This window comes from Rutidosis leptorrhynchoides, chromosome 3 (genome assembly GCF_046630445.1).
Source record: "Rutidosis leptorrhynchoides isolate AG116_Rl617_1_P2 chromosome 3, CSIRO_AGI_Rlap_v1, whole genome shotgun sequence".
Classification (NCBI taxonomy): domain Eukaryota; kingdom Viridiplantae; phylum Streptophyta; class Magnoliopsida; order Asterales; family Asteraceae; genus Rutidosis; species Rutidosis leptorrhynchoides.
In genome coordinates this window covers 337585817-337599723 of record NC_092335.1, presented here as the reverse complement: position 1 = coordinate 337599723, position 13907 = coordinate 337585817, and the positions used below count along the sequence as shown (strand labels likewise).

Genomic DNA, 13907 nt, shown 5'->3' with positions numbered 1-13907 from the left:
GGGGTATGTTATGTAACTTATAATTAATAATTTCTATCATGTCACTTTTATGTGAATAGTAAATTAATTAATTTCGTTTCATTTACTATTAATATGAATAGTAAATGAATTAATTTCGATTTACTATTTTGTTACTTGAGTAATATATATACATCATATATATATTTTATTTGACGTCTCGGTGTATATGTGTGTGATCCCGAAGGCTCAAATGAAGTTGTCCATATAGTTATATGTTGTACCTTGCACATTAATTCTACATTGTTTCCATATAATTAATCCGTATTTTTTTGTTTTGAGATTGCGTATCACAAATTAATATAGAAGAGTTGGTTTACAATTATAGTCTAGCATTATTTGTTTTATATTATAAGTATCATAAAAATCACTTGGGTGTTGTTTGTTTTTCACATTAAAGACCTTATTATGTCTTATGTCTGCGGGCGAGCAGATGTTTCTGTTGAAGACAGTTTGTTTTCTTGAAGACATTAGACAAAATAAGGTCTTCAAACATCTTCAATTTTGAAGCTTTAATACACAGCTTCTAACTTTTTAAGACATATTTATCATGTTCCATTATTCTTTTGTAACCGGTACTCTTCCAACCTTATTCTTATCTCTTCCAAATCCAGCCACCTCCAGCGGTGTCACCACCTTTGATGGCGGCACCACCTCCGACGGCGGCACCACCTCCGACGGCATGACCTCCAGACGCACTAAATTTGATATATTTCTTTTGCGTAGTTCCTTTCTGATTTATTTTATGTGATACATGGCATGAAACCACTGAATAAAGTGTTTCATAGAAATTAACGAATTTGTGATTATGATTTTAGATATGAAGAATACGAAGAAAAATTGATACATAATGAAGGATTGAGATGGAGATGATACATAACGAGATAGATGCAAAAATGGTAGATGAGAACTTGATATGGAGTACTTCGATGAAATACAAACACAATAGACATAGAAGTGGATGTAACACGTGTCACACTAATAACCATATAAAAGTTGCTTTGCTTTTCTCTTTATTTATGTATAGTAAAAATAAATAATATGGATCACCTAAATTTATACTGTATATTACATGGAGGTGATTATAGTTAATTTTGAAATTTTGAATGTTATATTAATATGAATTAGTTTTAATGTTAAATAAATGTTGTTATTTGTTTTAGTTAATAGTTAATAGATAACTATTGATTAAACATCAAAATAACATTAATTCAGAATAAGATTTTGTAGATAAAAAAACAAACAGTCTTCTATTTTTAGCTTACAGATCTTCAGACCACATTTTCTCTACAAACGTGGTTTGCAGATCTTTAGACAAAAACATCTAAAAAAAAAACAGCACCTTAGATTCCCAAAATCTCATATTTCGTTTCATTTGATTTGAAAAAATCGTATTTCTCAAATTTTTTAGGGGTATGTTATGTAACTTATAATTAATAATTTCTATCATGTCACTTTCATGTGAATAGTAAATTAATTAATTTCGTTTCATTTACTATTAATATGAATAGTAAATGAATTAATTTCGATTTACTATTTTGTTACTTGAGTAATATATATACATCATATATATATTTTATTTGACGTCTCGGTGTATATGTGTGTGATCCCGAAGGCTCAAATGAAGTTGTCCATATAGTTATATGTTGTACCTTGCACATTAATTCTACATTGTTTCCATATAATTAATCCGTATTTTTTTGTTTTGAGATTGCGTATCACAAATTAATATAGAAGAGTTGGTTTACAATTATAGTCTAGCATTATTTGTTTTATATTATAAGTATCATAAAAATCACTTGGGTGTTGTTTGTTTTTCACATTAAAGACCTTATTATGTCTTATGTCTGCGGGCGAGCAGATGTTTCTGTTGAAGACAGTTTGTTTTCTTGAAGACATTAGACAAAATAAGGTCTTCAAACATCTTCAATTTTGAAGCTTTAATACACAGCTTCTAACTTTTTAAGACATATTTATCATGTTCCATTATTCTTTTGTAACCGGTACTCTTCCAACCTTATTCTTATCTCTTCCAAACCCAGCCACCTCCAGCGGTGTCACCACCTTTGATGGCGGCACCACCTCCGACGGCGGCACCACCTCCGACGGCATGACCTCCGGACGCACTAAATTTGATATATTTCTTTTGCGCAGTTCCTTTCTGATTTATTTTATGTGATACATGGCATGAAACCACTGAATAAAGTGTTTCATAGAAATTAACGAATTTGTGATTATGATTTTAGATATGAAGAATACGAAGAAAAATTGATACATAATGAAGGATTGAGATTGAGATGATACATAACGAGATAGATGCAAAAATGGTAGATGAGAACTTGATATGGAGTACTCCGATGAAATACAAACACAATAGACATAGAAGTGAATGTAACACGTGTCACACTAATAACCATATAAAAGTTGCTTTGTTTTTCTCTTTATTTATGTATAGTAAAAATAAATAATATGGATCACCTAAATTTATACTGTATATTACATGGAGGTGATTATAGTTAATTTTGAAATTTTGAATGTTATATTAATATGAATTAGTTTTAATGTTAAATAAATGTTGTTATTTGTTTTAGTTAATAGTTAATAGATAACTATTGATTAAACATCAAAATAACATTAATTCAGAATAAGATTTTGTAGATAAAAAAACAAACAGTCTTCTATTTTTAGCTTACAGATCTTCGGACCACATTTTCTCTACAAACGTGGTTTGCAGATCTTTAGACAAAAACATCTTAAAAAAAAAAACAGCACCTTAGATTCCCAAAATCTCATATTTCGTTTGATTTTATTTGAAAAAATCGTATTTCTCAAATACTTTAGGGGTATGTTATGTAACTTATAATTAATAATTTCTATCATGTCACTTTTATGTGAATAGTAAATTAATTAATTTCGTTTCATTTACTATTAATATGAATAGTAAATGAATTAATTTCGATTTACTATTTTGTTACTTGAGTAATATATATATATCATATATATATTTTATTTGACGTCTCGGTGTATATGTGTGTGATCCCGAAGGCTCAAATGAAGTTGTCCATATAGTTATATGTTGTACCTTGCACATTAATTCTACATTGTTTCCATATAATTAATCCGTATCTTTTTTGTTTTGAGATTGCGTATCACAAATTAATATAGAAGAGTTGGTTTACAATTATAGTCTAGCATTATTTGTTTTATATTATAAGTATCATATATTTTGTTCCAAAATAATATATTGGTTTTTAGCCTTGGGGTGTGATACGCATAAGAAAAAAACCCAACTTGTGGTGTTAGCGACTAAGACTATTTGTAGTGGTTGGGGGCGTGAGTTGCTTTTTGTACCTTTTTGATGACTAGGACGTGTGGGTTGTTTTTGTGGAGTAGTGGTGGTGTGGGTTTTTGGTGTTGGTTGAGAGTATTGTGGTGATGTGTCAAAATATAATTGGGTTCATTGTTAAAAGAGGATAAAAATATGATTTTTAAAATAAATAAAAAAACAAAAAGGGGGAAACCAGCCCGTTGCTTGATCCGTTGCCTAGCCACGCGCAGACCATCTTCTTGGTCATCCAACGCCACGATATTTAGAAGGGGAGGCGTTGCCCCATGCCACATAGGCGGGGACGCCGTTGCTTGGCAACCGCTACAACAAGTCTAAAAGGAAATAATCCAGCAAAAATGTTTTTGTTATTCAGTACGAAAAGAAAATCCATAATTCGTTCTTCTTATTATGAAAAAGTCAAACGCATGGTTTTTGGTTCCAGTTAAAATCAAATACGGAGTATTTTTATTTTTTATTTTTATTAATATAATTTGATTATATTAATACGTTACTTGAGTTTGGACTAGCATTCATTGATATTTTGAAGTGTAGTGGACTATCCAAAGAGACGGTCATATCCTATGATAGTAGGTTTCTCTCTTTTCTTCAATTTCTATATACCATTTACTCCTCTTTTGTTTTTATATTCATGACAATTATTATGATGTAACTGAATCGATAAATTAATCGTGTGCATGTTTTATTAAATAATTGGTTATTTAATCTTGTAAATTTTACTGTATTTTATAAAATAGTAAAAGATTATTATTTTAACTATCCGCTGCGTAAATATGATTTTAAAATACATACGATTTTCCATCACACACTTCCTGACAATAAGATTAATGACATATAAATTAAGTTTACTGATATAATTTACATTAAAAATCTTCATCTTGATGTCTGATTTCAAAGCAAAACCTTCTCTTAATTTGATGAGCCAAAACAGCACAAAGTGTAGTAATGGAAACTACTAACAAATGTGCAAATACAGTCACGTACAATGCAGACATCCGATACCTCAAACGTTCATTTGCCATTACACAAAGGGAAAATCAGAAATTTGTGAGGCCTTTGAAAAAGAAGCAATGATAACTTATGTATAAATAACTCTTATGTGATTCTTTAATATTATATCATAAATTATATTAAATATTTATACATTTATATGTAATAATATATAGAAAAAATTGTTTAAATCGTCCATGTGTTTGTTCATTTTTGCCCTTTTCATTTCTGTATTTTTAAAACTGAAGTTTTCATCCTTAATAGCGTAAATGTATCCCAATTTAGTCCCTATTGATATTTTTCAGTCCCAATTTCATCCTCGTGTTACGTGAGGGATCCCCATAGTATGCCAAATTTTCATGGAGAGTCCAAATCATTAACGGACGTTAAAATATCGTTAAAATTCGTCACCCCCATGTCCTAATGGATTAAAACACAGCAAAAACGAATTGATGATATAATAAGTAAAACAATCCGGGGCAATTTTCTCTCTTTATTTCTTGAATGAAAAAGATCTAAATCAGATGTATACGAGTACAGTAACATGATTTGTGAAAATGGATTTTTATTTTCATTTTCGAACATTGTGTATTTTGGTTGTTTTTTTTTCTGATCTGATATGATATAATGATAATTATATGTGTTTTTAACGAAACTTTTAACGTCCGTTAATAATTTAGACGCTCCATGGAAATTTGGCATACTACGGGGATCCCTCAATTAACACGGGGACGAAATTGGGACTGAAAAATGTCAATAGGGACTAAATTGAGACATTTACAATATTAAGGATGAAAATTGCAGTTTTTAAAATACGGGAATGAAAAGAGCAAAAATAGACAAACACATGGACGATTTTGGAAATTTTGTCTAATATATATCATATATCATTTAATACTAAAATGACCCCTGAAATTACGGGTTTGTTTAAACCAATTAAACGAAACAGTTTAATAATATGTTTTAGGTATTAAAAAAATGTAAATGTTAAAGTCGTTTAGTTTAATTACCCGTGGAACGACGAATTTCGACTTAGAAACTTGTTGTAAAGACCCGTCCTAATCCATAAGAACGAATACAATAACATATGATTACATTGCGAGGTATTTGACCTCTATATGATACATTTTACAAACATTGCATTCGTTTTAAAAGACAAACTTTCATTACAGCAAAAGTTGACAAGCATGCATACCATTTCTTAATATCCAACTATAAATGATCTAATCTGTCATTTACTTAATCATAATTTTTACTGAACTCAACGACTTGAATGCTGTAGAGACCCGTCCTAATCCATCCGGACGAAGTCCATATTGATTATAAGCGATTCACAACAGTTGATTACATCGCGAGGTACTTGACCTCTATATGATACATTTTACAAACATTGCATTCGTTTTTGAAAAGGCAAACTTTCATTACATCGAAAGTTGACAACATGCATACCATTTCGTAATATGTCTTACTATAATTGACTTAATAATAATCTTGATGAACTTAACTACTCGAATGCAACGTTTTTTTTGAAATATGTCATGAATGACTCCAAGTAATATCTCTAAGATAATCAAATGTACAGCGGAAGATTTCTTTCGTACCTGAGAATAAACATGCTTTAAAGTGTCAACCAAAAGGTTGGTGAGTTCATTAGTTTAACATAAATAATCATTTCATAATTTTAATAGACCACAAGATTTCATATTTCCATTTCTCATAAACATACGTCCCATGCATAGAGATAAAAATATCATTCATATGGATTGAACACCTGGTAACCGACATTCACAATTTGTATATGAGAATATCCCCATCATTCCGGGATCCTCCTTCGGACATGATATAAATTTCGAAGTACTAAAGCATCCGGTACTTTGGATGGGGCTTGTTGGGCCCAATAGATCTATCTTTAGAGTTCGCGTCAATTAGGGTGTCTGTTCCCTAATTCTTAGATTACCAGACTTAATAAAAAGGGGCATATTCTATTTCGATAATTTAACCATAGAATGTAGTTTCACGTACTTGTATCTATTTTGTAAATCATTTATAAAAATTGCGCATGTATTCTCAGCCCAAAAATATAAAGGTAAAAAGGCAAATGAAACTCACCATACTGTATTTTGTAGTAAAAATACATATAACGACATTGAACAAGTATAGAGTTGGCCTCGGATTCACGAACCTATTATTCAATCATGTATATTAATACACGTAATGAAATCAAATAAGTTTATATATATATAACCTATTAATGATATTATTTTTATATTAATAATATATTTACTTTCTCATATATTCCTTTTATATAATAAAATATTTTGTTATATTATATGTGTTAAATATATATATTTATGTATTTCATTTGTTTATCAAAACAGGAGTTCTAATTATTCTAAGTTAATATTAGTAAAAATAATGATAATAACATTAATAATATACTTATGTTAATAATAACTTTATTTGTGATTGTAACAATGATACTAATAATAATAATACTTGTAAAAATATTAATTTTAGTATTATCGATAGTTATAATACTGGCTTTAGTAATTTACATAATAATAATAATAATACTCGTGGTAATACAAATAATAATACTTATGTTAATATTAACAGTTCTATTATTTATAAAAAGATGCTAATAATAATATTTACGAAAATGATAATGATTTGTATTATAAACCTATCCATGATAATAATATTATAGTTTTGAATTTAATAATAATATCATAATTAATTCTTATAATAATAATAATAATAGATATAATACTTATAATTATAATGTTAACAACAATTATGATACCTATAATAATAATAATTATAATACTAGTTATAATACCAATTCTAACAATAATAATAATCATAATGATTACAATAATAATTATATTTATAATAATAATAACTTTAATAATAATCATAATAATTATAATTAAAAATGAAAACTACCTCAAAATCAGTTTCTAAAAAGATTTGTCACCAGCTGTAATCGAACCCAAGACCTCTCGAAACCCGACACAATCACTTAACCATTCGTGCTGTGTTATTTATCTATTTTAATTCCTACTCAGTTAAATATAAACTGTATCTTTGGTGTTCCATCTTCTTCAATCCATAACTCGACCAGAGGATTTAACTACTCATAAAAATGAATTGCTAATTCAAATTATGATATGAAACTAAAACAGAAACGATCAGTTGTGTCTAACTTGAATTAACAGGAAAAAAAATTAAATAAAAGGGAAGCAGAAGCTGAACGCGAAGAGGAAAAAAAAATATGAACTCAAAGTTTGATTCTTAATTTCAGACACTTTTAGATTTTGACTATAAAACGAAATGTGTTTTAAATCCCAAATAGAAACTTTATGAATCATTATTTTCAACTGAAACACTTTATAAATCTTCAATTCGAGTCTTGAACAATCGTTTGACTTTTTACTCGAAATCTTTGACTCTAAAATTCGACTTTAATATCAAAAATTGGAAGTTAAGATTTATCAGATAATTTGAATAAAGGATTCCTAATCTAACTTCATTTTTACTTTTTGAAATGGATATCGAATTCGTCGTGATGATAAAAATGAGTTTCAACAGGGACCGACGGCTTATCAGTGTTTCTTTCTCTTTTTTTTTTTTTTTAATTTGCGAATGGTAGTGAAAGATGATACATAATGTGATGAATAATTGAAATAAAATTCTGAGTTGATTACTTGAGGTCGATATTTAACAAAAAAATCAGACAGGAAGGACGTATAAATTCAATCAGGGAGAAGAAAAAATAAAAAAATATAATAAAGGTGATCTGCAATTTGATTCTTGTTGTACTATGATTTAAGATCGATGGGTACAGCTTGCATATAGAAACAAGGTTCAATTGTAGTGTGAAAATGATGTAAAACGGATTACATAACTTATCTGATTTTGATTTTTTTTATATATGTATAGGGTATTTATATATATGTATATGGATTTATATATATACAGATATATGTATATAACTATATTTATATATATATATATATATATGGATTTACATATATATCTGGATTTGTATAAATCTATATCAAATATATATATATATATATATATATATATATATATATATATATATATATATATATATATATATATATATATATATATATATATATATATATATATATATATATATATATATGTATAATAAATACCTAAGAAAACATAATAATAATAATTATTCAAATATTAATATCTAATATTAATGAAACAATTAATGATAATTTATAGTAATATATAATAATAATTCTAATATTAATCAAAGTGACTAAAATTATGTTTACTAATTATAATAATGATATTATTAAGAATGATAACTCTAATAATAATAACCTAACAATTCATGTGTATCAAATTTCATATAATAATTTTTAAATATATTAATAATACTGTTAATACTGATATTAATATAAATCCATATTTTAATGAGGGTAATAATAATATTATATTTTATCTTGTAAGTAAATTTAATTTGTTGATATTATATATTTTTAAAGTATGTAATATAACATCTAATATATATAATAACACATATTGATTAGTTAATATTTATATATACTATTTATATTGTAATATACATATAATATTAGTTAAGTTTAGAATCCTTATATGTATATATATTCATGTTAATAGCAACTTAATTATTATGTATATTATTTCAAATGATTAAATTGTATTTTGTATATGCACTTATATATATATATATATATATATATATATATATATATATATATATATATATATATATATATATATATATATATATATATATATATATATATATTTATATATATATATATATATATACATACATACATTTACATTTTTACTTACACACAATGGTTCGTGAATCGTCGGGAATAGTCATAAGGACAAATGTATCCATGTAAACTGTTCTAAAGTTTTCGGGACTCAACATTACAGATTTTGCTTATCGTGTCGAAATCAAATAAGATTTAAGTTTAAATTTGGTCGAAAATTCCCGGGTCATCACAGTACCTACCCGTTAAAGAAATTTCATCCCGAAATTTGAGTGAGGTCGTCATGGCTAACAATAAATATGTTTTCCTGACGAATATGAGCTGATAAATAGAGTTTTATCATTAATGAATAATACAGATAAAATAATTCGATTACTCGAAGCGTACGAGTGAAGCTATCACAAAATAGTGAAATGAGAAAGACATGTTTCATCATAACTTTTGACTAGTCATGGTTGAATTTCGGAATTTAAGGAATTTAAAGAAAATCTTCGTAATAAGATTTGGTTCTTCGGCGATTAAGGAAATCAGGATCTTCTTTGATTAAATACAATAATCTATTTCGATTGCTCTGTCAGATATTTCACTATAAATCCACCCCCTTCGTTTCCTTACAACTCACACATTTTATTCTTTCTCTCTTATTTCATACTTTATAGCATTCATCAATATGCTCCATCCTATTTTGATCCTTGATATACTCCTAACCTTCATATCTGTCATTCTTCTCTTTCATCTTCCACCGGAGGATTTTATTTACTTCTACTATTATCTTGGGGTTATATTGTTGTTAATTTTTCCCATGTCTTTACGTTGCAATATGTATTGATATACACGGTTTGTAATTTCTGGGTTGTTGTCGAGCTTTTTATTTTCTTTTATATTTCGGAGCTCCATGCTTTTGTTCTCTCTTTCCGTCTTTAAGTTAAGCGAATAGTGGTTCAGAATTCATAGGTATGGAGTTTCGAATAAATATGACTATCGTTCTAATAGAGAGATTGTAATAGCATGATCTTGATTGGTAAATTACCAGAATATCCGGAAAGATAGAACTATCAAAAAAGATATGTTCTTAATATGTTTAGAGATTGAGTAGAATGCAAGAGTCGTGTAAATGGCACATGATGATGGTATGTTCTGTGAATCATTACGTTTCATTAGAAAATCAGCATGAATTACTGTAATATAATCACGTTGATCAAGTGTCATTATATTATACTAACTCATGCATCAATTCCCAACACTACTTCAAAAACATTCATAATTTAAACCCGAATTTTAAAGAATTTTAGAAACTAAAGTAGTTTCCTTTATGATGTAATATAGATAGCACGAAGAGATAAATAATTTCGAACGAGAATATTTATGAAAATATCCTCAGAAATATCTAAGATGTTTATGATGATATTTTGGAATTTCCAAGTTTGAAGGTTGATGAAGGAAAATTTTCCGCAAGATTTTAACATGACTTCGGAGCAGGATATTCTCTAAAGATTTCAACGGATCCAGAATTACCTGGATTCTTTGAATATAGGGTATGGTCCTTGTATTTGTCCTTGGTCTCCTTCGTGGTTAGTTCAATCCGTTTTCCAGTTCCAACTTTTCTGAGCTTTCCCAACCTACTATTCTTTATCATCAAACTTCCGACGATTAAAGTCGTTTACGGTTGCTTACAGTTTTCTGCTGCTTCATTCAGCTTTTTCAAAGTTCGATGTATTGATTCGTAGGCTGGGTGCTTTTCAAAATTTCAGAATTGAAGATCGTAATTCTAGAAGATAATTGTTATATGTATACATATAACTATTGATGTAGAAAGGCTACGAGATTCGAAATACTGATTGCTGATTCTCGATAATTGGTATGACAATTATTGTTATAGGGTATAGATGAATACATGATGGGGTTTCAATGAATATAATGATTTATCAGAGAGATTTAAGCCAATAAGCAACGAGGTTACTGGTACGTCTGCTGGTAATATGGTGGAATATAAAAGGTTTTCCGGTAACAGTAAAACAGTTCGCATATATATCAAAGTTATAATAAAGTTGTTTCGAATGAAAAATCGAAGTTGTCTTGCTGGAGCTGTGACAAATTTGGCTATTTTGAAAAAGAACTGCAGAGTTATTTTGGGTAATAATAACACTAAAGGAATTGGCACAACTACGTGTTAAACGTTTACTCAGTTTCCAAGAGTTTTTCAGGTGTATAACTATATGCATAAATCTTTCCTTCCATAGATGAAATGCGATCGGTTCATCCTCTCGATTGAGGTGTTTTCAAGAATCATGAAAGGTTTGAACACAGATTGTAATCTTCAAGATACAAATGAGGTTTATGATGAAATCAAGTGGCAAACTTGAAGAATTATTTAGTTTCATATGTTATAATTAATATTTTAATTCATTTTAATTGTTCATTGTTATTAGTCCACAGTCGATAGTCCACAGTTGACAGTCCAATAATTCATATATAGTTTAATATATAATATTCGAATTAATTAATACGTGTCGTGACTCGTATACGTCTCAGACTCGATCACAACTCAAAGTATATATATTATTTAAAATCAACCTCAACCCTGTATAAAGAACTCGATCATTACTGCATATAGAGTGTCTATGGTGATTCCAAATAATATATATAGATGTGTCGATATGATATGTCAAAACCTTGTATACGTGTCCCGACATTTAAAGTGCGTAAAATAAATAAAAGAAATTAAATGACGATAAATAAAGTGCGTAAAGTAAATAACAGAAATTAAATGGCGATAAATAAAATTGCGAGAATGTATATTGCGATAAATAAAATGCGATAAATAAATTGCGATAAATAAAAGGTAATACGGGATTAACAGTTAGCTAGGAACAGTTAGCGTGGATTCTTAACAAAATTTCTCATAGTTAATTTGTCTGTTTCTAACAAATTTTATTTTGTCATATGTTTTCTTCATTATGCCACTTGTTGGATTCTGATAGGTCAAAATCCAAATATGAAATTGAATGAAAATGGTTATTCTGCGGTGAACGGATACGTATATCGGTGGTTGTAAGTAGGATAGTAAATGACTGTTGAATCAGTTTCAAAGAATGTACACTGTAACTTATTAATGTGAAATCTAAATATTCCTCGGGTATTACCTACCCGTTAAAATATTTTCATCATTAAAAGTTTGTACAATAAAAAAAAATTTTAATTACAATCTTTATGAAAACATATATACACATATATTTTCTTCAGACGTAATTATGGATTTATTGAGTCAATGTGATATTAAACTCATCAGATTTACGGCTGGAACTATAGTACATAATCTCTAAAACATTAGAGATTACATAATCACCATGAAGGACGAAGATAGTTTATGTAGAACGATTCATAGAATGATGATTATGCTTGAGGTATAGGTTGCGAGGTTGAGACGTGTGATGATGTTGTGATTGTTGGTACTAGTTAAGCTGCTGGTGCTGCTGATGGTGGTACTGTTGCTGTCGGTGCTACAAGTGTTGTTGGTGCTGAGGTTGGTGATGATGTTGGTGTAGTAAGTATAGCTTGTAGATCACGCACCATTCTTGTCAGGTTTTCTATCCTATCCTCTATCATTTCTATCCATCCACTCATCTGATTCGATAGATCTTGATTATGAATTCGAAGTTCCCTAACTTCTTCTAATATTCCCCTTTGATTGGTATTCGGAAGTAGAGGTTGAATATTTTTTCGAGATTGCAGTAACGCGACCTTCGAGGTGGAAAACTTTAGCAAGAAGGATGAATACAGTGTTGCGCATAGGTTCACCGGTGAGTACATCATTTTCTCCGATGTTAGTGAAATGTCCCGTTCTTATTGATTAAAAACGTTCCATATTAATTGATTTCGTTGCGAGGTTTTGACCTCTATATGAGACGTTTTTCAAAGACTGCATTCATTTTAAAACAAACCATAACCTTTATTTCATCAATAAAGGTTTAAAAAGCTTTACGTAGATTATCAAATAAAGATAATCTAAAATATCCTATTTACACACGACCATTACATAATGGTTTACAATACAAATATGTTACAACAAAATAAGTTTCTTGAATGCAGTTTTTACACAATATCATACAAGCATGGACTCCAAATCTCGTCCTTATTTAAGTATGCGACAGCGGAAGCTCTTAATAATCACCTGAGAATAAACATGCTTAAAACGTCAACAAAAATGTTGTTGAGTTATAGGTTTAACCTATATATATATATATATCAAATCATAATAATAGACCACAAGATTTCATATTTCAATACACATCCCATACATAGAGATAAAAATCATTCATATGGTGAACACCTGGTAACCGACATTAACAAGATGCATATATAAGAATATCCCCATCATTCCGGGACACCCTTCAATTAGGGTGTCTGTTCCCTAATTCTTAGATTACCAGACTTAATAAAAAGGGGCATATTCGATTTCGATAATTCAACCATAGAATGTAGTTTCATGTACTTGTGTCTATTTTGTAAATCATTTATAAAACCTGCATGTATTCTCATCCCAAAAATATTAGATTTTAAAAGTGGGACTATAACTCACTTCCACAGATTTTTACTTCGTCGGGAAGTAAGACTTGGCCACTGGTTGATTCACGAACCTATAACAATATATACATATATATCAAAGTATGTTCAAAATATATTTACAACACTTTTAATATATTTTGATGTTTTAAGTTTATTAAGTCAGCTGTCCTCGTTAGTAACCTACAACTAGTTGT

At 28.7% G+C, this 13907-nt stretch overlaps 1 pseudogene; it reads right to left on the bottom strand.

Annotated features, from left to right (window-relative positions):
* Window positions 1-4386, bottom strand: part of LOC139901147 (ascorbate-specific transmembrane electron transporter 1-like) — a 130510-nt pseudogene extending 126124 nt beyond the window's left edge.
* Window positions 4387-13907: the final 9521 nt, after the last annotated feature.